The sequence below is a fragment of the Gopherus evgoodei genome, chromosome 9 (genome assembly GCF_007399415.2).
Source record: "Gopherus evgoodei ecotype Sinaloan lineage chromosome 9, rGopEvg1_v1.p, whole genome shotgun sequence".
Classification (NCBI taxonomy): domain Eukaryota; kingdom Metazoa; phylum Chordata; order Testudines; family Testudinidae; genus Gopherus; species Gopherus evgoodei.
The window spans coordinates 103,032,838-103,058,256 of record NC_044330.1 but is presented as its reverse complement, the minus strand read 5'-3'; the positions used below and the strand labels follow the sequence as shown (position 1 = coordinate 103,058,256).

Below are 25,419 nucleotides of genomic sequence, written 5' to 3'. Positions count from 1 at the left end.
CAACTATGTGATTATTTGCCTGATAATGTCTAGGAACCTCAGTGCTGGAAGATGTTTGAAATGGGTGAGATGGAGAAGTACGAGAATCCAAGGATGGTGTATTGGTCAAAGGCCCTCTTTTGCCGGTTCCACTTCAGTAAGGGTAAAAATAGACAAAGCCATGGCTCACTAGGCAATGGATGCCTATACAACAGTTGACCCCAATGACCAGGATATCAGAACTTGAGGAGATCCTAATGCCGACTTAATATCTTCTGTAATGCTTTGCTTCAGCTTCGAACCTGAATGCCTTCTCTCTAACCCTTTTCCCTTTCCTGGCTGTAGTGTAGGTCATGGAAGAGAGACCTTGTTTTCTCTGTATTGCACCTTTGAAAAGTTACATAAGAACATAAGAATGGCTATAGTGGGTCAGACCAAAGGTCCATCTAGCCTAGTATCCTGTCTGCCAACAGTGGCCAATGCCAGGTGCCCCAGAGGGAGTGAACCTAACAGGTAATGATCAAGTGATCTCTCTCCTGCTATCCATCTCCACCCTCCGACAAACAGAGGCTAGGGACACCATTCCTTACCCATCCTGGCTAATAGCCATTAATGGACTTAACCTCCATGAATTTATCTAGTTCTCTTTTAAATGCTGTTATAGTCTTAGCCTTCACAACCTCCTCAGGTAAGGAGTTGACTGTGCGCTGTGTGAAGAAGAACTTCCTTTTATTTGTTTTAAACTTGCTACCTATTACTTTCATTTGGTGACCTCTAGTTCTTGTATTATGGGAATAAGTAAATAACTTTTCCTTATCTACTTTCTCCACAATAGAACAAGTTGGGTCTCCCTGCCAACCGCCGAGGTAATATGACAGAGTGAGAGTAACCTCGGGCTAGAGATATGAAGCTGCATAAAAGACATTGTAAATAAAGTACATTGTGGTGTGAGCTTCTGTCAGAATGCATGAGGATTGCTTGCTAAGAGAAATCCAGGGTGAGGGAGCATACCCTATGAGAGGTAGCAATGAGACAGCTGCCATTTTGTGTTTTGGTTCAGATGCAGAATGTTACAGAATGAATTTCTCTTCTGGATATTCAACTTGTTCAGCTCTTTGCTTGTTGTTTTTACTAAACTGAAATAAGCCACCTAGACAGAAAAGTGCTTCTCTTCCTCTTTCTGTGTGAGGGAACATATCACTGGCAAACACGTTTGTTCAGTCCTACTGAGCTGCCAAAATCTTAACAACCACTTCCCTATAAAAAGTTCTGATTTAAGGGATGTGCCACAGTATGTATTTTTTGTATCAATAGGGTGACCATATATCTGTATTTTCCCTGGAGGAATTTTTAAAATTTAAATTAAAAAATTTCTCCCAGATGGCGATTTACGAACCAAAAAACCTGACATGTCCGGGAAAATACGGATGTATGTTAACCCCACCTAAAGTTCTTTTTTAAAAAGATGGGCCTGAACTAGAAATAAGCTCCGTTTCACATGTGTGGGTCCCCGCCAATCCCTGGAGGTGTGCTAGGGTGACCAGATGGCCCGATTTTATAGGGGCAGTCCTGATTTTTGGGTCTTTTTCTTATATAGGCTCCTATTACCCCCCACCCCTGTCCGAATTTTTCACACTTGCTGTCTGGTCACCCTAGGGTGTGCACATGTGTGGGTCCCAGCTGCTCTCTGCCCTCCTCATTGAAGCAGGTGAAGCTGGCTGCGAGCAGGGTGGCAGGTACTCATGGGGAGAGCAGCTCGGAGCAGTCCAAGCAGCAGGACTCAGCCCAGGCCCAGCAGAGCAGCTGGGGACCCACCAGGTGGCAGGGGAGCCCCAGGGCCAGGGGTTGGGGGAGCAGCAGCAGCAACAGGGCATGTGCCCAGGGCCAGGTGGCGGTCCACATGGCTTCTGCAGTGCCCCTGGCGGCCAAAGAAGGAATTATATCACTTCCCAGCTGGAGCCCATCAAAGCTGCAGCGCCCCTGGCAGGGAAGCAGGTTAACAACCAGTTCTAAAACTGCTTCAAAATTTAACAACTGGTTCAAGTGAACCAGATCCAGCTCACCACTGCCTATTACTCATGTCTATGTTTTCCCATATCACACTTTTTGTATTTCAAAGGACTCTGAATCTTATTTAGTGCAAGATCTTATTCCATCTTTCTTTTTCTCCCAAGAAGAGTTCAGTGTTTTACAGTAACTGGCAGTGTTCAATGTCTTCCTGTTTCAGAACTGCCATTTCTTGTGGGCTGGCATTGGACTTCCTCTCCTCTAAAGATCTCTATTGACCCCTAGGTTGGAGGGTGGCTGTGTTTTTTTCCTGGATAACAAAAGAATCAGCAGTTGAGAGTATTACCAAGAGCAGATTTTTCTTTTTGAGCAACTTTTGTAGAACAAAGTCTAATTCTATCAATAAACATAGTAAGACTGCTTACAAAGGATTGCACTACAAACCAATATAGTTGCAAGAAGACATTTTCCTGTGCATGGGTTTTGAACTGTCCACATGAGTAAATATCTGTGGATGAATCCAGAAATACTGCTAGTGTGAAATCCATTACAGGTTTTGGATTTATTTTGAGGATATATGACAAACACCATGTAGATTTCTTTGAACGTTCACATGGTATAGTAGAAAGCAATATTTGGCCCTTTAGGAACTAGTTTTCAGGAACTAGTGCCTCTGGTGGATCGGTACTCTGAAATTATTTGAATTTTGCAAAAACCCTTTTGATTCTTTCCTGGTTCATTCCATGGGAGAACTTAGATACTTTGTTAAATGGTGTCCCAATTCACTTGTGCTTTTTCTGGTATCAGCTGCCATTGAAGCTATGCTGACCTTAAAATGTGATTTAGTCAAACTAGTTTGTTTGACTTGCTGAATGATCAGACATGATGGAATGTTTGCATCCAGAAGATCTCAAATTCCCCCTAACACCCAGTGCCACGTTGGCAGTTCTGACCTCCAGGGCCATTCTGTTTGAAACAATTACGGTTTTTAATTTTTGAATGCATTTTTTTTAAAAAGCAGCCAAATACATAGATTAACCCATAGGTTTTGCCCTCCTGAAGAATGTGTGTGAATTCATTGCAACATCCTGCCTTTTAACTGGGGAGAGGAAATTCAGATCCTCACAGACATTGTGCCCTGTATATTTGAGATCAAATAATGGACCGATAACACAAAAGTTCATCATGTGGTGTTAGGGCCTTTCCTTCAGGGTGTTTGAAATTACTGAAGTGTCTTAGGTTATGATCTACTTTACTTCTGCGCCTTGTTTCTTTGACCAGATTGGGCTAAAAGTAAAAAGTAAAACAGGAGGTGAAAACCCTCACTCTGTTTGTTAATCTTTCTTCTTCTATCTTTCTTTTTTCTTCTTCTTTTTATTAGCAAGGCTCTTTTTTTCTCTCTTTTGCCTCAATAGAAAGAAAAAAAGTTTTGTCAGCACTCCTGTTTCTTTTGTTGTTTTCTTTTTCTCAGAAGTCTTTTCTGCTTTTATCCTAATCCCAGTCATGCATGAGAGAACAGTTGTGCTCTGTTGTTTGTCTGTTCTGCTAGTTTTGAATCAGTAGGGCTCCTGCTTTGTTCTCTTTATTTTCTGAACACAGAAAGGTAAAAGAGTAGGAATAGTGATTGAAACTCTTAGGAGAAATTTAGATTTAATTCATTTTTGCCATGTTGGTAATAATTAAGGGACTATGACAAATTAAAAAGAAAAAGAAAAACAAAACAAAAAACTCCTCTGAGATCAGATTTTCCTTATCTGGAACATTTTTTAACGTGTAGCCCTTGAGACATTGCGTTTTTACTCACATCATCCAATTTATTCACTCTGTGGAACCAGCTAACAATTTAACATATGCCCAATTTTTTGCCCACCATTCGGAATTGTTCCTTTGTAGCAACTGTTTTATGATTCAAACACCTATATTTGAAAAGCCGTATTAAGCTGCTTTACCGGATGTGATGTCAGCATGATTTTCAAGCCAGAACTGGGTTTTAAGCCATACATTTATGGCCTTTAAACCCATCCACATTCTGGAGAGCTATTTGTTTGAGGCATGCATTGCAGAACCATTGGCAATTTAAAAAAAAAATTGTAATTATTTCTGTAATATTTTGACAGAGTTGATGATAAATAGTCTAAATCATTTAACAAATTAAACTAAGACTAAGCACAAATCCATCTGTTTCTGTTTCATCCTTGCAAAACAAACCTTTTATGATTTTGGTATCCAACATGTGCTTGTTCTCTGTTGCCATGGAAATGCTATAGGCCTGAAATTTTTCACAGGCTCTTACTATGAAGTTTTTGAAAACTGTTTTGATTAATTTTTCCTCCACTTCAACTTCTCTCTCACTTAAACTGTTTTCTCTTTTGTTTCACACTTGATTTATGGCAGGTCGCTGTCATTTAAATAGATGTGCGTTTTGAAATTCCTTCTTTCTGTTCTAATGCAAAGAAAAAATAACCCATGCAAGTCATGCTCAAAGACTTGGTTATTGTTGCTTGCTGGATTTCTGCTCTCTGTGGTTGTCGGGCCTAATTCAAAGTAATTCAGGCTACTCAGTGGGGGCAGTGCATAGCTCCACAGGAAATTATGATAGCAAAAGTCTTCCTGTAGAGTTCTGCACTTGGCACTACAAAGTGCCTCAGGCTGCAGTTACCTGAATAGGGTTGAATTAGACCAGACAACCGCATCATCCCACTTCTTAATCTATTAGAGCGATATACAAGTGGCAATTGTTGATTGCAAAAATGGGATTAAGAGGCTCTTCAAGTGAATTGATTTTCTTGTGAGAACAAAAAGAGGAAAGAGAAGCCTAGTTTGAATCACACAGCTAGAAAGTTTCATGAATGGGTTCCACTCCAAATGTTAGAATTAAAGCAATCAGTGTTTCCCCATGGGGTACGCAGGTGAGAGGAATAAACTGCTGGAAAATAGAAAATTATGTCTAAAACTTAAAAAAAAGTTTGTGGCATTCTTGCCACAAGACTTTCCAAAGCATGGAACTTTTTTTTTTTTCTCCTGACAGCAGCAACAAATCCTTGTTTTAACTGTGGCACACAGGAATTTGTTGCTGTTCATCAGTCTCCATTTATTACTCTTTAATCTTTCTTTTCACTGGCATATTTTAATTTTTTTGTTTTAACTCAGGTAAGTTAAAGGGAGAAAAGGAACTATTTTAGTTTCCTTGACACTTTCTTCTAAAATCTTACTTTACATTTGAACTTTTTTTATGTACCATGACCAACGAAATCTTTGCTCTCTAGTATGAGGCATCCAAGGTTTGGTATATCTGCTGCTCTAGAGAAGAGCCTTTTAGGTTATTTTGAATTGTATCTTCAGAATGTGATAGTAACTCTGCCTTAGCTAATATTTCTGCCATCTCCTGAAGGTCTTTTTAAAGAGAAAAGTATTATTTTCCCCTGTGCAGCCAAGTTTTATTAGGGTGAATAATACAAAACTTCTCTCACTCTTAAAACTGACAATTGGAAATGTAATTTGGCTGTAATTGGTTTAATGTACAGGCCTTTGCAAAATGAACACCCCGTATTTGTTTTCAGATGACCCTCAATGAAATTGGAAATCATTCTCCCTTGACTAAAATGCCATTGAAAGACAATGTACATGATGTACATTCACTTGCCTATGATCATTTCTAAAATGATATTTAGCTCCACTTGGAAGTTAGCTGGTTTGTATGGCCGATCATGCATCACAAATGTATCTGGAATGATCACCTATCTCACAGCTTTAGCTGTCAGAAGTTCCAAGAGTGTGGAGAATAGAAATGACACATTGATGCCAGCTGGAGAAAAGGAACTGATCAGAGCAGATGGAGGGAAGTCTTGTCTTACCTCTGGCTTTAGGACATGTCACATACCAACTAGTAGTAAATTTCCAGTTCTTGGACACTGAAATTAATGGTTTAAACATTTGCCACATTTAAATAGCCTCATGTGTTGGGTTGAGATTACAGCTCTGAATGTGAAGATGAAATCTTCCCATTCCTGAGACAACTCCGAAGAAAACTCTGGGAGATCACATAGGCGAGAAGTGTGTAGCATGAACTCACGGGTTAGGAGTTGGAGTTAGGGAAGGAGATGATAGGTGATGCCACCTTTGTTTACAGCCATAGAAAGGAGGCTGTCTCTTCCATCTTCAAAGATCTTTTTGGGGAAGGAAGAAAGAGGTACAATTTAGCTATTCAGTGCTCCCTATGTACACTGATGTGCCTGTTCTTCTGAAGTGCTCTTCAGCACCACTGGCTAGTGTTTTTTAATTTGTCATTTTGCTTCCTAAGCCTGGATCTTTATCAGCAAACAGCTCTGTAAGAAATGTATTGGAACAGAAACATCTGATGGAGTCATTACCGGTTTGCTGCTCTGATGGCAAGCAGGGAAGGATGTAGCTGATCAGATCTTGACCTGTGGGTGGCACTGCATTCAATAAGAACGTTGTAAGAGGGGCTTCAGGCGAAAGGGCAGAAGCAAACTCAGAACAAAAGAAAGGCGTCTGGGCTTTAGTTGGTAATATTTTATTTAAGAAGTTGACTAAATTAATTGATTGCAAAATCTTTACATTAGCAGATGAGGATACATAGTTAAAAAGAAATGGTGGCGTTTTGGCAAGGATAGATCTTTTCTGCAGCAAAAAGAACCACTGAAATTATTCTTGTAAGAGCTCAAAGTTTGAATGACATAGTAAGACAAAATATGTATCTCATAAGGAAAAAATTACCTATAGTTTTGTTATTTACATGAAAATGCGATCACAATCAGCTAAGGTACTATCCTTCCTGCGGTATTCAAGGCTGTTTCTTCTGCTTCTGTTGTTGCTTCTGTTGTAATAGCCTTCGTTGGTTTCATTCTAAAGATGTAATTTTATTGGGGGCACTGCTTCTTCAGGTGAATTTTTCCAAAATCTTTGTCAGGCAGTGAAAGAGGTATTGGCCTGCAGTTCTGAATGCTACATGGGATACATTGGAGGATAATTGTCTGTTTGTAATAATGTTGCTTTCTCTAATTACTGTACATTGATTATTCCATATTTAATTACCTAAAATTGCATAAGACTTGAGTAGTGTCTTTGCACATGCTATCAATTATGTCATAATAAATTAATTTACTTTTCAGGATTCACCGTAGCTGATTGTTGGGCTTCTGTTCCTGCTTGACTGTTCTGACTCTGAACAGGTTTATTCAGCTGTTGTCTACTAAGCTCTACAGAAAAGAACAATGGCTTCTGATCTGCCTTTTATGGTTTATTGGAAACTGGTGGTCCGCACTACGGCTTTGGTCAGTGATTAACCAGAGTGAAAACAAACTACACAAGACTAAGTTGATGTTGGAGGAGGAATGAGCCCACTTCATTAAGGCTTTAAGAGGAAACCTTTTCTTCTTCAATGCTTGTTCAAAACTTTTCAGGTCTCTATTTAATCACGTAATTCTCTCTAAGTAGCAAGAGAAGCTTGCTGCACAGCAAGAGGTCTTTTGCCACATGACAACTTAGAAAGATAAATTATATATAAATATCTTCATGGTTTTGTGCAGAGGAAGCCAACTTTAGTTTTACCGTGTGAAACTAATTCACTTCTTTCTTTAAGGAGAAGAGCTAGGTACTTCCTCATGTCAAAATGTCCAAGGAAAAGCCTTTAATGCCATTATCGCTTTTGGCATATATATAAGATGAGCATTTCATATTTGGCTAGAACTAGACCAAGGATTTAGAAGAGGAAAAAACAGAGAGGCAGCAATAACCACAACACTTTAAAAGGACAGTGGTGCAGATGTAGACTGAGCTGAAACCAAAGTGCTTACTATGAGGTATCTGATTCTGGCTTCAGGAGAAATCAAATCCTCCAATGCCACTTCAAGACTTTTTGTGGGCTGAAACTGTAAACAGCCATAAGCCTGGGAAGTTATATATTACAAATATTGTAGCAGGTATGAGATGGATTGATTGGGCACTATCAGTCTTCATTTCTACATGTATGTGGTGCATATCCTCCTCAGCTGCCCAGGAGGTCGATTCTGGCATTGTGCTGAGAAGTCATACAAAGTGAATTATGTTGCAGAGGACCACATGCTTTCTGTACATTAATTTTTTTAATACTGCAGTTCATTATAATTTGGGGAGAATAAGACTGAAACTCAAAGCAGAGTGATGATAAATCAGCTAGTTTGCATACCCAGATCATCTAGCAATAGGCAAGCACCTTGCTATGACTGCAGCCCCCCTACATTAGCGGCAATTAATAACGCAAATAGCCCACTATAACAAATTGTTGCTGAATGTTACAGAAGTAAGAACAAATGGCGAGTTGCTGTACAGACATATTTTAACAGTCTTTGAACAGTTTTTTTTTAACTTTGCCGTCTGTAGCAGGCATTTAACAGCTTATGGTTAAGGCTCTGATTCTGCAAATACTTGGAAATGAGAGTAACTTTACAGATGTGAATAAAGTTCATAACTGAAACCCAACGTCCACTTCCATCTTTGTTGATGTTTTGTCAGATAGATCTCAACAAATCTGGCTGTCTGCTGGGCTTCAAACCATGCGCGCTCCAGGACTTCCCCAAAGTGAGGTGCAATGTGCACTGAAGGGCACTTCTGATGTGGGGAAAGCGTACAATGTGAAAGAGCTGAAGACAGTAGGCAGGCCAACAGGGCAATTATCTGCCTCATTGAGTCGCTTGTCTTGGACCCAGTGACTTCCATTCTCTTTCTCTCCATGCTGCTCTCTTCTCCTCATAACTCAGTACAGACTAGACAATACCCAGGTCTCCTACCAACAGAGCATCAAACACCTATTCTGACCAGGGAAAATTCAGCACCCACCATAAAACAGACAATCATCCAGGCACTACTAAATAATTCACTGCTTTTCATAGAGTAGTAGCATTTAAGGCCAGAAGGGACCATTAGATCATCTAGTCCGACATCCCATAGAGCTCTGGCAGGACGGGCTGGAAAACAAGAATTTCATTTTGGCAAGAATGTCAAGGTTTTGAAATATGTTTTCATGCCTCATCAGAATGAAAATGTGACCCTTCAGAATGTTCAATGTTTGAGAGCATGCCTCTCTAGCTGGGTGGTTAGGGGGCTGGCCTGGGATTCGATTGACTTAGGTTCTGGGCCCTTTTCTGTCTGATTCAGAGCAGAGACTTGACCCTGGGTGTTCCACATGACTGCCCCAACCATCAGGCTGTTCTGTGGTGGATCTCTCTCTCTCGCTCTCTTCCCACCCTCCAGAAATTCCATCCTGGACCTAAGAAACCTTCCTATCAAAACTGATACATTTCTGTGAAAATTTCAGTTTCAATAAATTGGCATTTTCTGACAGGGAAACAAATATTTTCTTAAAGTTCCAGACCAGCTCTAATCACAGACCCTTAAATGTCACCCATGTAACCCTTTGTTAAGCCTAGTAACTTGTGGTGGACTGGAGCATCTACCAGAAAGGCATCCAGTCTCGATCTGATAATATGACGAGAAGCAGAATTGACCACTTCTATTGGTAATTTGTTCCAATGGTTAATCACCCTCGCTGTTAAAAATGTGTGCCTAACCTCTAATTTGAATGTGTCTGGCTTCAGTGTCCAGCCATTGGTTCTTGTTCTGCCTTTCTCTGCTTGATTAAAGAACCTATAGTACTCAGTATTTTCTCCCCATTAAGTGAAAAGCATATATGCCATGATCAAGTCACTTCTCATGCTTCTTTTTGATAAACTAAACAGATTGACCTCTCTGAGTCTCACTGTATGACATTTTCTCCAGCCCTTGAATAACTTTTGTGGCTCTCTTCTGGATCCTCTCTGATTATTTTTTTTTAACATCCTTTTAAAAAATGTGGACACCAGAACTGTAGCAATATTGCTGTAATGGTCTCACCTATGCTGTATACAAAGGTCAAATCACCTCTCTGCTCCTTTTTCCTACTCTCCTGTTCATACATCCAAGGGTCACACTAGCCCTTTTTTTGCCACAGTATTGCACTGGGAGCTCATGTTGAGTTGCTTGTCCACTATGGCCACTAAATCCTTTTCAGAGCCCACTGCTTTCCAGGATACAGTCCCCCATTCTGCAATTATGGCGTGCATGCCTTGTTCCTAGAGGTAGAATGCTACATTTTCACTGCATTAAAATGCATTACCAAGTAATCCAGATTGCCCTGTCCTCATCTTATTTAACAGTCCTCCAATTTTTGTGTCATCCACCAACTGTATCGGCCGGGACTTCCAGGTAATTGATGAAAATGTTGAATAGAGATGGGCATAGTGCTGATGCTTGTGGAACCCCACTAGAAATATCCTGTGGCCCAAGGACCTCTTGGTGCCAACTGGCGAAGAGCATAGGGGTGCATAAGAGTTACAGGCATCCTCTTGGTCTCATGTCTACATACTAGTTTGTCAAAGAGTGTCACAAAGAGGGGATTGGACTAGATGACCTGTCGAGGTCCCTTCCAGTCCTATGATTCTACATGTATGTGACAGTGATATAAATGCCTAATGTGAAATGAAGCCCCTGCTTTGTGTTCTCCAGCAAGTACAAGCAATACTTAGCAGGGCTGCCCGGGGGGGGGGCAAGTGGGGCAATTTGCCCCAGACCCTGCAGGGGCCCCCGCAAGAGTTTTTCAGGGCCCCTTGCTTGCATATATATACCTGCCCCTGGAAATTTCCACTACATGCATCCGATGAAGTGGGTATTCACCCATGAAAGCTCATGCTCCAATATGTCTGTTAGTCAAAATAAAGTGAAAGAGAAGGAAAATGGCATTCCTTGAGCTTCCCAGGCATTCCTAGGGCAACAACACCTACCTTACTTTCAATATCTCTCTAGCACTGAGGATTAATAATATTGCAACTACTGTTACCAAACCAACACATGCACTGTTTTCAAGCAAGAACTACGGGAGGGGAAAGGTCAACTAGACCACCTGAAGACTTTCCAAAGAAAGGCTAGAGGGTGGAAGAAACATATGCCTTTCATCTTCATCTGCACTCTGTTGAAGAGGCTCCTGGCTTCCAGGCAGCAAATTCTTTACCATTGCTGTCTCGCATTTGATGTCATGCTCATCAAAGGCATGCTCACGCTCTCAGACCAGCCGCCAAATAATTGCATATCTTTATTTTACAGCACAATATGCTTGGTTTGAGCCTGAGGGAAGTTGAGTCATTTATTTCTAGCATAGCTTCTGGGCACAATGCCGATACCAGGATGCCACTTCTACAATGAAGGGATGCCACCAGCAGGGCGTGTATGTTATTCTTTTATCAGCTGATTATGCAGCTTCTCTTTCAAAGTCCAAAGCAGATAAACAACTACATAGGAAACCAGTAGCAATACCCACCTTTCTGGACCTCAGAGAGAGACAAGGATTATGTCACAATATAACAAACAGACCGTTATGGATCTCGTTAACAAGATCTGAAAATCCAAACATGCAGGAGCCATGTTTTATATGCAAACTGCATCTTCATTAACAAGAGGTGGCCCTGAACCTATCTTGTTCTATCTTCAGTGTCAGGGGCTGCATCCTAAATGATATGGCTCAGGCCATTTTGTACCCATAGCCTTTTCAATGGCAAGGTTATTTAAAACCTAGCTTAAAAACTCTATTTACAGGAAAACTAGTCACGGGGGTATGTGCTGTAACTCCATGTCATCTTGACTAGCAGCAGGGGGAGACCAGTCCATTATTATGTGTAGTGTTTGATATTGTAGTTATAGGGATTCCTCTATACCCTAAACCCCTAGGGTGCCAGTTGCATGCCTAGTGTGCTATGTCTTGGAGGCAAGCATTGTAGGTGCTCCAGCAGCTGGGCCTCGTAGGTGTTAGCCCTGGTGGGTCCCATCACTGCTGAGACACATGGCTAAGGGAAAGGTTTTTACTAGGGCTGGCAGGAAACGGAAAGGTTGCAGGTACCCTAGGTACAGAGGTTTAAACAGTTAGGGTTCAAGGTGAGCCAAACAGTTCCTCTTTGAGTCCCTGGGGTAGTCCAGTTGAGAGTCATGGTCCTCACGCCTGGGGTGAACTTTCCAGTCCAGTGTCTGTTCAAGCAAATAAACATTTGCAGATTTCCAAGCCAGGCTCAGTTAGTGTCTTTCATTGAGGCCTCTCTGCCCTGGTTCCCTGATTAACTGCTGCTGCTTCTTTGTAAGTCCCTCACAGACCTGCACCGATCTTTGATGTCCAGCCATCACAGCCTTTTCCATATGCTGCTCTGTCCAGAGTACTTGGGGCTTCTTTTCAGCTCCCTCCTGCCACATGACTCCTACTCCCGAACAGAGCCCAGCCATTTCCTAGTTCAGGATCTTTCCCTTCACCTGGCTGGAGAAGAGCACGTAGACTGGGGAGGTGGCTGTTGGAATTTGTAGTCCCGTTTGGCAAATCCATCACACTATATATGCAGTAGAGTTGCAATAACAAGCCATGTATTAAGTTTAGTTTTGGTAATTTTTCATTTCTAAGAGCTATAGAATTTAGGCATATAGACATCCAGCACATCTTCAAAACTGACATTCTAACTAGTATCACCCAGCCTCGGACCGAGTGGATTCCTCAGTGCTGAGCAGATAGCTGGTATGCAAAATTGAGGGAGACTTTCTCTACGTGTGGCAGCTTTGCTCATTTATGCTTTGGCATCATGGGAAGAAGCTTGCTCCTGAAATGTCGTGATCCAATGTGGTAACACCTGTAGAATCTGTGTGCGTGCAGTTGTACTTGTTTTTAAACTGGGTCATCAGTAAAGTGTGTCTGTTTGTTCCCCTCTGTCAGCAGCCATCAAACAACAGGCTTTCAGCACAACCACCTGCCCTCACATGGATAGTGTTTTTGAGTCTGAACCCTCTGTAAAACAATCAGACTGAGCAAGTTTAGGCGGTTGTGCCTGTACAGAACACCTACATGCTTTTGACAAATAAAGTCAAGCTTTTGAAAACTATAGTCATTTGCCTCCTCCCTAGAATCTTACATAAAGAACATTGTATGCTGAAGGGTGTGTAGGGCCAGCTACCCTGATCATATTATGTAGTCGAGTATATATTCAGTCACTGGAGGAATTTTACCCTCTGTTCTCTTTATTCATTATTTGAAGTCTGATCCTGTTCCTGTTGAAGACAACAGCAAGACTCCCACTGCCTTCAGTGGGCGTAGGATCTGGTTTAAAGTCCTCAAACAAACAATATTTGGTCCAGTAGAGAGTTACCATTGTTCCAGAGCATATAATAGTATGTGTCACTGTACATGTACAGAATGTACTATTCCTTCTACATTCTTGTATCCTGTGGCTTTGTTTTGCTTTCTATAAACTGTCTGAAAGAAATCAAATGACAAATCATTCCATTCCTTCAATATCTATAAATGTGTAAGATCCCCACAAAGAAAAAAGTAATTAGTCTGAATTATTACTGCACTCTAATAAGGTAGGAGCTCCAGAGGGGTTGTATCTAGTGGAAGGCAAAGTAGACAGTGGTTTACCAGCAGAGGAAATAATGTTTAACTATAAGCACGTCTTTCTAATTTCTGCTTACAGTTGTACTCATCAGAAATCCAGTTTTGCTGATGCTGGCACTGTAGGGATTTTAATCTCCTTTTTCAGGAGGGAAAAAGTTTCCCTTCTCTGGTTATAATTTCATTCCTTACCATGGTGACTGCACTTGGACTGTTGTGGGACATGAGGGCTTGTGCCTCCAGCTCCCACAATGCCCATCTGCATGGATAATAGCTTTAATGTCTGAACTGAGCATGTGTGGAAAGTGCTATGTGTGGAAAGTGCTATGTGTAAGTACTCACACTGACAAGGCCACTGCAGACAGAAGTTGTTAAAGGCAAATGTGCTGTTTGACAGATCCCGTCTTCCATCTAGCCCTGTATCATGATTCATCACAACTAGCTTTGACTAGAGACATTTTGGTATTTGCATTTAGGAAGAGTAAGTGTTGAGATTACTCTTAGCCTTGCCAAGGCCATATATCGTTGGACAATTCTCTCAGAAACATCTGTAACCCTGAAGAGCTCCCATGGCATGGATCTGAAGTCCAAAAGTTTGGGGCCAAAAGTGCCTTTTCTCTCATCTCCAGGTTAGCAGCCAAGCTCTCAAGAGGTTACACAGTGCTATAACAGTGTTCTTGTACTGCCAGCGTTTGAGGAGATGATGTTGTGTAAAGGCACCACCCTCAAGTTGGGCAAATTAGTCTATGTTGGTGATGCTGTTATTCTTTCCTTGGTAGGTTTTGACACCCTACCCACCACTGTGGTGTCCCAAGCGCATGTTCTGCACCCACACATAGGGTAACTTTTTTTAATCTCTTGAAAACTGGCCAATTTTGTAAACATTTCACCTAAGTATAGGGTTCACCTTTGTATGAAGATTTCCCTAATCTCTAACTTCTCTTCTGAAACCATCTGGATAGATCCTCAAGTAGGATGTATGGTGTTCTGTGTGAAAAAGCCAAACAAACTTATTGTTTGCTGTGTGTCACACGCCTCCTGCATTTTCCTTACAAGACAGGTCTCTGAGGGTGAGGAAGTCACCTGACCAGTACATGCCAGTTTCAGCACTCTGTGGCTCTCTCTGATGTGCAGAAAAAGAAACAGGCTTTACAGTGGCTTGTGCCAGTCCTGGGTGAACATTGTGCCATGTATCTTTCCTTCCCCATGAGCAGATTTCCCAGCACTCCTTACTCAGAGCCCAGCCCAGCAGAACTTTACACTAAATCATGAAGTGGTATTTTGTTCATACGGATAGTCTCACTGGAGCCAATAAAATTGCTTGCCTCAGCAAGGGCTAATCATATGAGTGAGAATGTCGCAAGTAGGGTGACGAGATGTCCCGATATTTGGTTCTTTGTCTTATATTGGTGCCTATTACCCCTTACCCCTTGTCCTGATTTTTCACACTTGCTGTCTGGTCACCCTAGTTGCAAGGTTGGTTCTGGCACTGTTTTACATAGAGGTGAACTCCATTTGACATCAGTGGGAGTTTTGCTGGAGTATGGGGTGCAGAATAGGGCTGTGACACAGCTTAAATAAAGGGGAGCAGCACTCATTGCCTATATAATTCTTATAAATCCAACAAATGCAATCCTTCAGTAATGAGGCATGTGTTCCTCACCATCTGGAGAATCTTCCTGGAGCTGATGTGCCTCACTGTGGTTTTTTGCAAGCTTGACCCTTGTCAGCTTTAGGCTCTGGCAACTGGCATAAGTGGGCATGGTGCCACCCAATGTATGTGCATAGTGCAAACTCTGCCAGAAAGTTAAAACAGACATTAGGGACCCGGATCCTCTGTGGTGAGGAGTGCAGGAGCAGAGAGGGAGCAGCATTTAACAGGAGTGGGCCTCAAATTTCAGTATTTGGTTTGTCAGATTCCCATTGAAAATCTCAGCTGGTGCAGTGCCGCATGCCTATGAATAAGGGGACATTGCATCAAGACCCCTGCTCGGAGCTGGATTAACTTCAAAACCAAAAAAAACAAACCCCTTCTATGGCCATGTAAGGAGAGATTCTGGCTCTGGTGAATCAGGATTAGTGCTCTACAAAGGGAGGAGAAGACTATTATAGTGAAATCTAGACCCTGAGCAGCTCTCCATAGGAGGCACCCACAGATCTCTGCAAAGAGAGTGAGGGCTGGGGGTGGGGGAAAGAGCATCTGTGGCCAGGACAAGTTTGCAGAGGAAGCCAGATCACCATAGCTGTACCCCAGAGCAGGTGTAAAACTTCCATTGAATAGAGTGCATGGAAATGTGTTGTGGGTATATGAAAGTAATATTCAATTTCAGCTTATTCATAATAAAATCAATAAATGTACTGAATTGCCCACTGGATCTATCAAGCTGATTAGCTTTTCCAGTGACCCCAAGCAGACAGGCACAGGGATGGTATGAATGAGATGAAATAATGTAAATTCTCTCACCTATTTTGCCATTTGCATGAATACTTTTCCTCCACCTTTTCAGTGTGTTTTGATTACAAGTGTTTTTGGCCTCTGTAAACTGTATCTATATAAGGATAGTCTATTTGAAACTGTATTTAGCAGCTGCTTGTAGACATGCATTGATGAGCAAATACGACACGTAGTCACACACACACACACACACATGCTAAAAATAATAAATTTTAAAAATCCCAAACAAAAAATGCATGTAATGAGACTGAAAAATCCCAGTGTTTTCTTTATCATGCCCATGTGTAACTTTAACATGAAGTATTATGTAGTAGTCTGTTCTGGTTCTATTCTGCGTTAGCAGATCACGTAAGCTCCTCTGCACAGTAAACTCAGTGTTGAAGAAATTAAATCTGAAATGGTTAGTGTTTCTCTGTAGTGAATGTATGGTTGGGAGGGTTTATGGAATGGGTTTACCTGAATTTTCTGAAGTTAGTTTAATAAGAAAGAGAATTATTCTATTTAAAAGCAAAACAGCACAGTAAAATGATCAAAGTCATTGGGCATTATGGTGCATTTTTTAATCAGGTAAAACTCCCATTGACCCTTGAGGAATGAGGGATAGGGTATGGTCTTGTGTTTCTAGCGATTAAATCCGCTGACTGTTGTCTAAGCACTCCTTTCTCCTAACAAGCTGCTCACTGAAATGTGCTGAGAGGAACAAGGTAACTCAGAAAGTACTGCAAATGCTACAGCAGTCTCTCTTTAGTGGTTAAAGAAACTCTGAAAGTCCCTTTTGGGGATAGAGGTAGAGTGGCTGTGATACTGGCTAACGCTTTCTAAGGGGATGCTCATTGGGCTTGCCCTCCTGGATGGGAGCAAAATGTCCACAAACACTTGGAATATCTTCTTGTGAGATGATTCTACCTACTTTCTGGACTGTGCTCACCCTACACTTCTTTAGAAAGGTCTCAGGAAAATAGGATACAGTGTTGTGGTGTTTAAAAATTAACTAATCAGGCTTAACCCGCTTCAGTTTACAGTGAAAAAATGGCAATTTTTAAAAGGATGAAGACTCTTTGTGAATAGGGACTTTGGAGGGTAAATACAGGACTGAAACCCAAGAATCTTAATTTTGCCTCAAATTTTGGTGATACTGTTTCTATAGAGACCAAAAGGAAGCTTTGGCTCCCCCACTCAGCTATTAAAGTTTAGTGCATTGAAAACTGTCTTCATGCTGTGATACCCTTTCAAGGAGTAGAATAGGGTCTGAGCTAATCCATGAAAGTTGTCATGCTATGAACTAGTAGTCAAGCTTTTTCCTTTCAATTGAGTCTAAAACTATACTGTACTTCACACTTGATTGGCCCTTCAGATGGCAGGACTCAATATCCCTGCTGGAAATAAGCTCGTCTTCACACAGTGATGTTGAACGTGGAAAGATCTTGTTTCTATGGCATAATTACTAGCTCTACAATATGCAAGTCATAAGGAAAAGATTTTTTTAAAAATTTGTCTAACTATATAAATCAAACTTCTTAAAATGCAAATTTAGTAAGATTTTCAGTTTGCATGTCTCAGTGACGTTGGCGAGCTGTCTGCCAAGAGACTATGGACCTAATCAAACATTCCTACCAACTTAAGAGCCTTTTTTTTCCCCTCAGTGTTACATGCATAAATATAGCAAAGGAAAGCTATCATCTGAATACAAGCCTCTGCTTTATCCCATTGAGTATACTGTAGCAAAGATAATGAATGGGTCCTTTTATTTACCATCAGGGCTATCAAGATAACTATAAACCAAAAGTTTGTACTATGGCAATTTTTATAGTGGAAAACACTGCTTCCTTTGACCTTCAGGCTGCTAGTTTTGTTTGTTTTCACATGGGATAGATCAGTAGCTGGTAACTGTGAGATATAGCAACAGGTGGAGTACCCAGCAACAGTCTAAATTAAGACTTCACAAGTTAAGCACTAATTTATTTTTATTAATAATTTTTTTAAGTGGAAAGATGCCTTGATCTATGCAGACCAAAAGGGGGCACCAGGGTATTAAAAAAAGTTATGGTGCTTTTGGTAGTTAACAAATATAAAATTAAACATCGCTGATACTCTTTTTTGGTTTTTTCCCTCGTGTATTTAGTGAATGAAAAAGAGCTATTCTCCTCAAAAGTGGGGTGAATTTCCAGTGTTTTCAAAACACCAACAAAAGACATGGATTCATAGAATCAATGTGTGTATTTGGGTGGGGCTTCTTTTTTAATATTCTGCAAGTTTTTAAATGCAGGAATTTGGGTTTTAGTTTTTCATTTTTGATAAAATGTTGCATTTTCTCAAAATCATTTTCATAACAGTTTGTTTAATACATTTTAAAATCTTATCGGCATGAACTCTCTTTTTTCTTTATCATTCAAGATTTGACCCTGCCAACACTTTTAAATGTAAGTTTCCTTTTTGCTAGATTAACCACTTACTCAGTGTAACAGGATCTCTCTTTACTGGGGTGTGTTTTGAAGCTGAATCAATCAGTATGGAAAATTTCCTATGGCATAGTTAGCACAAACTCTACATTCAAAAAGGCAGCATTTATTGCAAATAGAGGCTAATTTATAGATTATACAGACAACAGCAGCAATCAGGGCAAGGCACAGACTTTAGAAGAAATTGTACACTTTGAATAGTATGACAGGAAAAGTATTCATTCTTATGTTGTGGTAAGGTAAGAATTAAGTAGCATAGGACACATTCTATATACATACATTTGAAATAATCAGACTATAGACAGATTTGTTTAAAAGTCGTCTTTGTGTGAATTAATATGACATAGGTAGTGTGCAGATTAATTGTGTTTCTTGGTTGTTGATTTTTTTTGCTTCCTTAAATTATACAAGTTTTTATTATGCATAATATATAAATCTTAAATTTAAAAAAAGCCAAATATGTCTACTTGTTCAGCATGAATGAGACTGTTAGAGCTATTTTGCCTATACCAATCATAACTTTTTTTATTTGTATTTTTGTAGCTATGTTAGTTCAAACATCCTTTCATAAAATTGTCAAATTCAATTATTTTTAACACCAAATTTGAACGTTTGTTTCCCTTATTTTCTGATACCTATTTTATTGGATTTTAAATTAGAATTTAAAAGATGAAGATGAAGATTTCTCAAGCATTTAACATAATGTTTTATAGTTTCATTTGTATCTGGACCCAAGCTTTATTTTTAGTTTTGTTATGAAATCCTTATTTATTGGACCATATACTATGTAATGTCAGGCATCTGACTAGCTGTTGTTACAGTAATAATTATGATGCATGTAGCTAGTTAGTTTGTGTAATCTGGAGAACTAGATTTTTTAAAAAATCGTTTATATTTATTTAAATGTCTGGATTTCAACAATAATATTAAATTCCAGTTATCAAAATGCAATTGTTCATATAAATACAATACTTGTAGTTTTATTTTCAAATGTAACCAATTTTATATTTAAAAGGGTAAATATCACATGGATATCTTCTGATTTACTTGAAATAAAGACATAGTGGCATTATGGAATCCACACCATTTATTGTCAATGCTTTATGAAAATTGGAGTATACTAAAATCTGATTGTGATTTAAGGAAGGGCATTTGGATCATGTCAGTTATTTTGCAAGAAATGTAAACAAATGACATTTTGTTAGATCACACTTGGAAAGAATGTACGTTCATACATAAATATAAAAGAATGAGTACTGAGTTACATAAAAACTATTTTGAATAATTTAGTTGAAAAAACTGCAAATATTCTGTTCCAAGAAAAATATCTAGTTAGTGCAGTTTTTTTCAGAATTAATTTATTCCATGTTCAATGTCCTGCACTCTTTATATTTCCACAAAGTGCAGTTCAACTGTATATTCTGTGAAAAATAATCACTGAAAAGTGTTACAATTAACTTGTCCTATTAATATGATTTCTTTAAAAATATCCTGTAACATGCTCACTCTTTCTGCACTCCAGTTAATCCTATACTGTGCTCTATAGTCCTATGGATTTATTTTTTTTGTTTACACAAGGGTAACAATGTTCATCAAATTAATTGCTGGACATTTAAAAATAGAGAGGTCTGGAAACCCACACAACTCTGGTTCTTAGAACATAAATCTCCTCAATCAGAGTATATAGAAGGCTAGCTTCTCACATTAAACTGTAATTCTATAATTAGTGACATTTTGCCTTGGGATAAAAGCATATTTGTGCAATTTTAAAACATATATTTTGCTATTTTTATATGCAACACAAGAGCAGAGAAATAAAAGAAACACAAAATTCCTCAGCGTTGTAAATGTATCATGCCTCACTTAAATACAAAACAAGCCTTAGCTTCTTAATTTCATGACTCAAGAGGACAAATTCTGCTCTCTGTTGGATTTGTGAAATTCATATTGAAATTAATTAGGGCTTCATAGGTGTTATTCAAGGCAAAATTTAAAGTCAATTATTTGTTCTTGCTTTATATTTTTTCTACATAGCCAATTTATTGTTTGAAATTTGGCTGCTGCACATGCTCAGTGACTTAGCTTGCTTTCTTAACCCACATCTGTGTACTGTGTAAGCATAAGTAAGGTCTCCGTATCATGTAATGTCGCCACTCTGGACTCTTTCCTTCATAAATATAGAGTCACTATAACCAGAATTTCCATTTGCTTGTTGCACTGTGGTGGAGAAAAAAACCTCATGCTCATTTTACTTCACTGTAATTGCAGTTTCTCTTTATCCAACTTGGCTGTAAGTGGATGAAGTTTCTTGCTACTTTCAATATTATATACTGTATAAATGAGTATGTGGGTCCACACCAGGCCATTTAAAAAAACACAACAAGCTAAAGCGAACAATTTCAAACTCTTGTTAAAAATAAAGCCTCAAGTTTATCTAAGCCTGTGATGGTATCATAAGAATCTGTGAACAGTAAGTGAACACTTTAAAACCTGGGGAGTATATCTTTTCAGTATTGATACAGGTTATATTTTCATGCCTCCATAATACTGATTTTGTCTTTCTTTAATGCTAGCATAAAATAAGGAAACTGAATCTCCAAAACAATTCTGTTTCTCTTCTACAACCCACAAAACCCAAGTCTTTTAAAGTTAAGGCAGAAACTCAAAAAAGTGACTGATCTTGCAAATCAAACAAGGTGTAGTGTTATAGCACACATGTTAACTCAAGTTAAAGATGGATTTCTTTCCCTTTGCCTGTTTAAATCAGATGCCTGATACCATTTCAATATAAGTTTTCATGTATAACAGTTGATTTGTAATAGTCTTATTACATACAGTACCTGAAGATGAGGATTATGATGTGATAAAATCAGTACTTTTAATTAACTGTAGAGTTTTGGATGCCTCATTACCTACTCATAGAGGAGACCTTTAATATATCACCAGCATCCATTTGCAGAAGTAAAGGACCTCAAATTTAAGACATGAGTTAAAAAAACCCCAAAAACTAATAGGGTATTCTGAAGCAGATAAATTAAACACACTACAGTGGAAAAGGTTTAATGCTGCTCTGCATAAATAGAGAATTAAATGTGCATAGATATAATTTTACTGTATTACTTAACATTGATTAACCTAACGTTGATACAGAATAAGTGATAAAAATGAGTAATTGCCAGGTGATTAGGACGCAAGACTGACTGTATGACCAAGACCTAACAGCTTTAAAAATATTTTGTCAAAACGGGCTCATAAGGAAAAAAATGACATTCCATCCTGTTTCTTGCTCTGGAACTATCTAAATTAAATGCAGAGACTCTTTTACGTTGCACACTGTTTTTGCTCATTTGACATTTAATACTGTGTTATCAGTACTGCTCATCTTAGATGAGATACAGAAGGAAAACACCCGATTTGAGTGCGATAAAAATTTAGCTAATCCAAAATCTGTATAAGTTCTTAAGACATGAATCAGGAAAAAAACATGCTCAGTTTATACACTGTAAAATGCAGAGAGAACCCTAAAAATTTGGCATATGTGGATGAGTGTAATATTAAAGTGAGTGGCATTTGGGCCAGAACTGGGGCTCCTAATGTTTTGTACATATTGTAAAGGCTCTTCTTTCAGTAACTTGCCTTTCATAATAAACCTAGATATAAAATGGATTTTTCTCTATAAAAATTATAATTCGTTTTGAATAAAAACTATATTTGAAAAGTTTATTGAAAGCAACTTAGTTCTACTGCTTTTTATTCTTTTCACCATGGCTGAAATGCTAGTGCATTCAATAAATGTCATGTTATTGTATGTTTGAAGTTTGCAACTAAAACCTTTTATTTTTAATCTCTAATTAAATCCAGTAGGAAGTACTTCCTGAATGGCCGAGACCTTTCACACTCTGTTACCTAATTCTTTGCAGGTGATTTTTTTTTTGTCCTGTGAAATGCTAGCCATAGCAAAAACTGTTAAACTCCATAACATGCAAATGTTATCTGACAACTAGTAGACTCTGAAATTTGGTGTAAATAAAAAAATTTGTCAGCTAGAATATGTGCAGAAACAATATTAATTTTAGATTTTCATTCCCCAAAATCAATTTGAGGTGTTAAATGCTAACTAATAATTTTCTAGTAATATGTAAAATATTCTAATACTCATATAAATATTTTATATAAAGTTATTTTGTCCTTTTGTTTCACAATTCATAAAACAGTAATTAAAAGATATTGACAGCATTCAATAAATACTGAAATATCAGAGATTGCTACTATATTTACATCTACTAACCATATTATACTTGTATCCTCATCTTAATTGTCTAATAGGAGGCTTTTTTCCTTCTTTAAAGACTGCTAACTCTTAGGAAATGCTGGAGATTAAGACAAAGTAATATTGCACAAAAGGGAAAGAGGGATATTGTAGATTTCCCCCTCCCTACCCCACATACACATTCAAAGAAGTCACATACCAGGCCAAAGTTCCAAATATCCTTTTTTTTAAAGTGCGCACGCTGAAGTCCAGACGAAAGGGCAGCAAATCATGTAAACTACAACACACTAACAATGGAAAACACCCAACTCACAAGAATGCCTTTTCTCTCCCAAAGAAGAATTGGCCCCTCACCTCAAAATGCTTTGCTATAAAAAAGGACTTTCCCAGGCGAAATAACATACTTACATTGGAAGGAGCCTTTTATAGTGTGGCTGTTTTTGTAGTTAATTTAAAAAGTGGCCCTTCTTTTTCCTCCCTGCAGAATAAAATAATGTAAAGAAATACATTGCCACCTCTTCTTACGTGAAGAATTCATTTGATACATGAGGTCTATATCTCTGTGCTGGTATCTACAATTTAAATCCATTTCAATGTTCTTCAGAGCTATATAGTGAGATATTTTCCGTAGGTTTTAATAATGCCAGTTGAAATGCAAACAGCTTAGTGAGCCAATTAAAACCATATTTCTTTCAATACAAGAAATGGAAAAACAAATAAAATCAATTAGTATTACACAGATATTTTTAATGCTGATGAAATATCATTTTGGGATCAACAAAGGGTGAGAGTTTTAAATAATTGGTTTATCATCTTTTTTTTTTAAAGTGATAGATTAAAAAAAGGAGAATTCATTGTATTTTGGATAGAAGACACTATTTTTATTTTAAGGCTGACATCTAAATGAATGAAGTGACTTTTTTGTTTAATTTAGTGCAGGTATTTTTCCTCTCTCCCCCCTCACATATACATACAGCTTACACAAATACATATCAGTGTGTGCATTGCTAAACCTTTGAAGTTTTTAGCTATCTGTCTGATTCGTATAGCTTACTATCCCTCAGCCAACTCTCGTTTGTCATTTTAGCCATGAAAAACCCATTCAGGATATTTGCTACTATATTGTTTGCTCTTAAGGCCCTGATCCTGCAAAGATCTTTATGCATTATCATCTCCTTTGAGATCTGCTGATGAAAAGTGTGATATAAGAGCTAGGTGTTATTATAGTGAGTAATCTCAGGCAAGGCAGTGGGACTATTTGCAGTGAAGAGTGTGTGTAAATCTTTGCAGGATCAGGGCCCTAAATGAGGTAAAGTGAGCTATACAATGCATGTGTAGCCCCAGTGTTCGTGGAGAGGTTCATATGTTCTTAAACCCAGGATCACGCCTAGGCATCTCTGAAGTGTGCTGTCACGGGGTTCTGCTTTTTCAACACTCAGACTCAGTGGCCCATTGTCACCTTCACGCACACCTTGAAAGATGAACCTCACGGGACCACTCAGCTTGCTCCCTTTTAGCCCTTCCAACCTCCCTCTCCTCATGGCTCCCAGAGCACCCCATTGTTAAAACCCTTCTGCAACCCTTCTGACACCCTAAGTGTCTCCCGATCAATAGACATGCCAGCCTCTGTGCCCCTCTACCCCCACCAGTTGTGCTAAGCATTTGTGGGAAGTCTGCCAGATGGGCAGCATGTCTTATTTCACTCAGGACTCCCTCTTTGCACACGTTTACTGCACAATTATATTAATCATTATAACTTTATCCCCTTGCATTACTTAATTTCAGTGCTGTTAAGATCAATAAATTTACACTCAATACTGGAAATAAACAAGCATTCCCCAGAGCTTGCAGTGATACAGACTAATGCTTCAGGGCCATATGCTTCCATTGATCTGTATGCAGAAGAAAGAGCAGAATATGGCTGTTAGCCTGCGCTGGAGTTTAAATTACGCTTGCATGCTTGCTTTCTCGCTCTGCTTTTTATCAGTTAGGAGGAGAATGTTTCCTTTTAAATTAGATCTACAGGATCATATGCTCCCCTCCCACATAAAACCATATGGAAGGTGACACTTACCAGAAAAGAGGCAGGATTTCAGTGTCGCCTCAGTTGTGTTCTCCAAGACAACATCGATCTGGCAGCTATGAGCAAGGATGAGGGGAGCTGGCCAGAAGAACACATGCCCAGCCCTAGGCGCCACAGATACAGGAAGGCCAAATCCTACAACAGTCGAGCCTTATCTGCAAGGCCAGACTGCCATCCAGGCAATATCTTTACAATGTTGACATAGTTTACTTCTTTACATAGTTTTTGAGTATTGCAAGTTTGGGGCCCTTTTTACCATAGAGCTGCTTGTGCAGAACTATGCTCAAGAATCAAAGCACTCATTTTTAACAATTAAGTTTCTAGCCCTTGTGGTTGTGAAGAAAACCTTAGAAGTAACCAAATGAAAACTGATGCAGTGGAGCCTGCAGACAGCCTGGAATGCTAGCTGAGCTGCCCTGTTTATCTCAGTGAGATAATCCTGAAACCTAATGATGGCACTCTGTCAACATTAACTATCTCACTACTGATTATTTTAGCAGAAACATCTAGCTAATATGTTTTGACAATTTGGGATGATGGGATAAAGTCCCAAATTGCCCCTGCCTACCTGTCCAACATCCAGCTTTGTCCTGATAACTTCCAAACCAAAGTTATGAGTTTCCAATACAGAAACTGGGGCTATAACAAACAAAACAACAACAAACTAAAATGCAAGGACAGTTTAAAATTGAAATTTAATATAAAAATAAATAA

General features: G+C 39.0%; 2 long non-coding RNA genes across 5 annotated transcripts in view; both read right to left on the bottom strand.

Annotated features, from left to right (window-relative positions):
- LOC115658043 overlaps positions 1-24,855 on the bottom strand; it is a 68,239-nt gene extending 43,384 nt beyond the window's left edge. For 2 of the 4 annotated variants that reach the window (XR_004002134.1, XR_004002133.1), the window contains exons 1-2: positions 24,697-24,850; positions 23,031-23,100 (exon numbers count right to left, since the gene is read on the bottom strand). This is a non-coding gene — a long non-coding RNA (uncharacterized LOC115658043). Of the gene's footprint in view, positions 1-23,030; positions 23,101-24,696 lie in introns of all 4 variants that reach the window. The other 2 variants (XR_004002132.1, XR_004002131.1) reach the window with 2 other exon arrangements.
- LOC115658045 lies at positions 1,520-15,495 on the bottom strand. Its single transcript, XR_004002135.1, has 3 exons — positions 14,859-15,495; positions 2,046-2,054; positions 1,520-1,577 (listed from the first exon to the last, which is right to left on the bottom strand). It is a non-coding gene; the product is annotated as an uncharacterized LOC115658045 (long non-coding RNA).
- Positions 24,856-25,419: the final 564 nt, after the last annotated feature.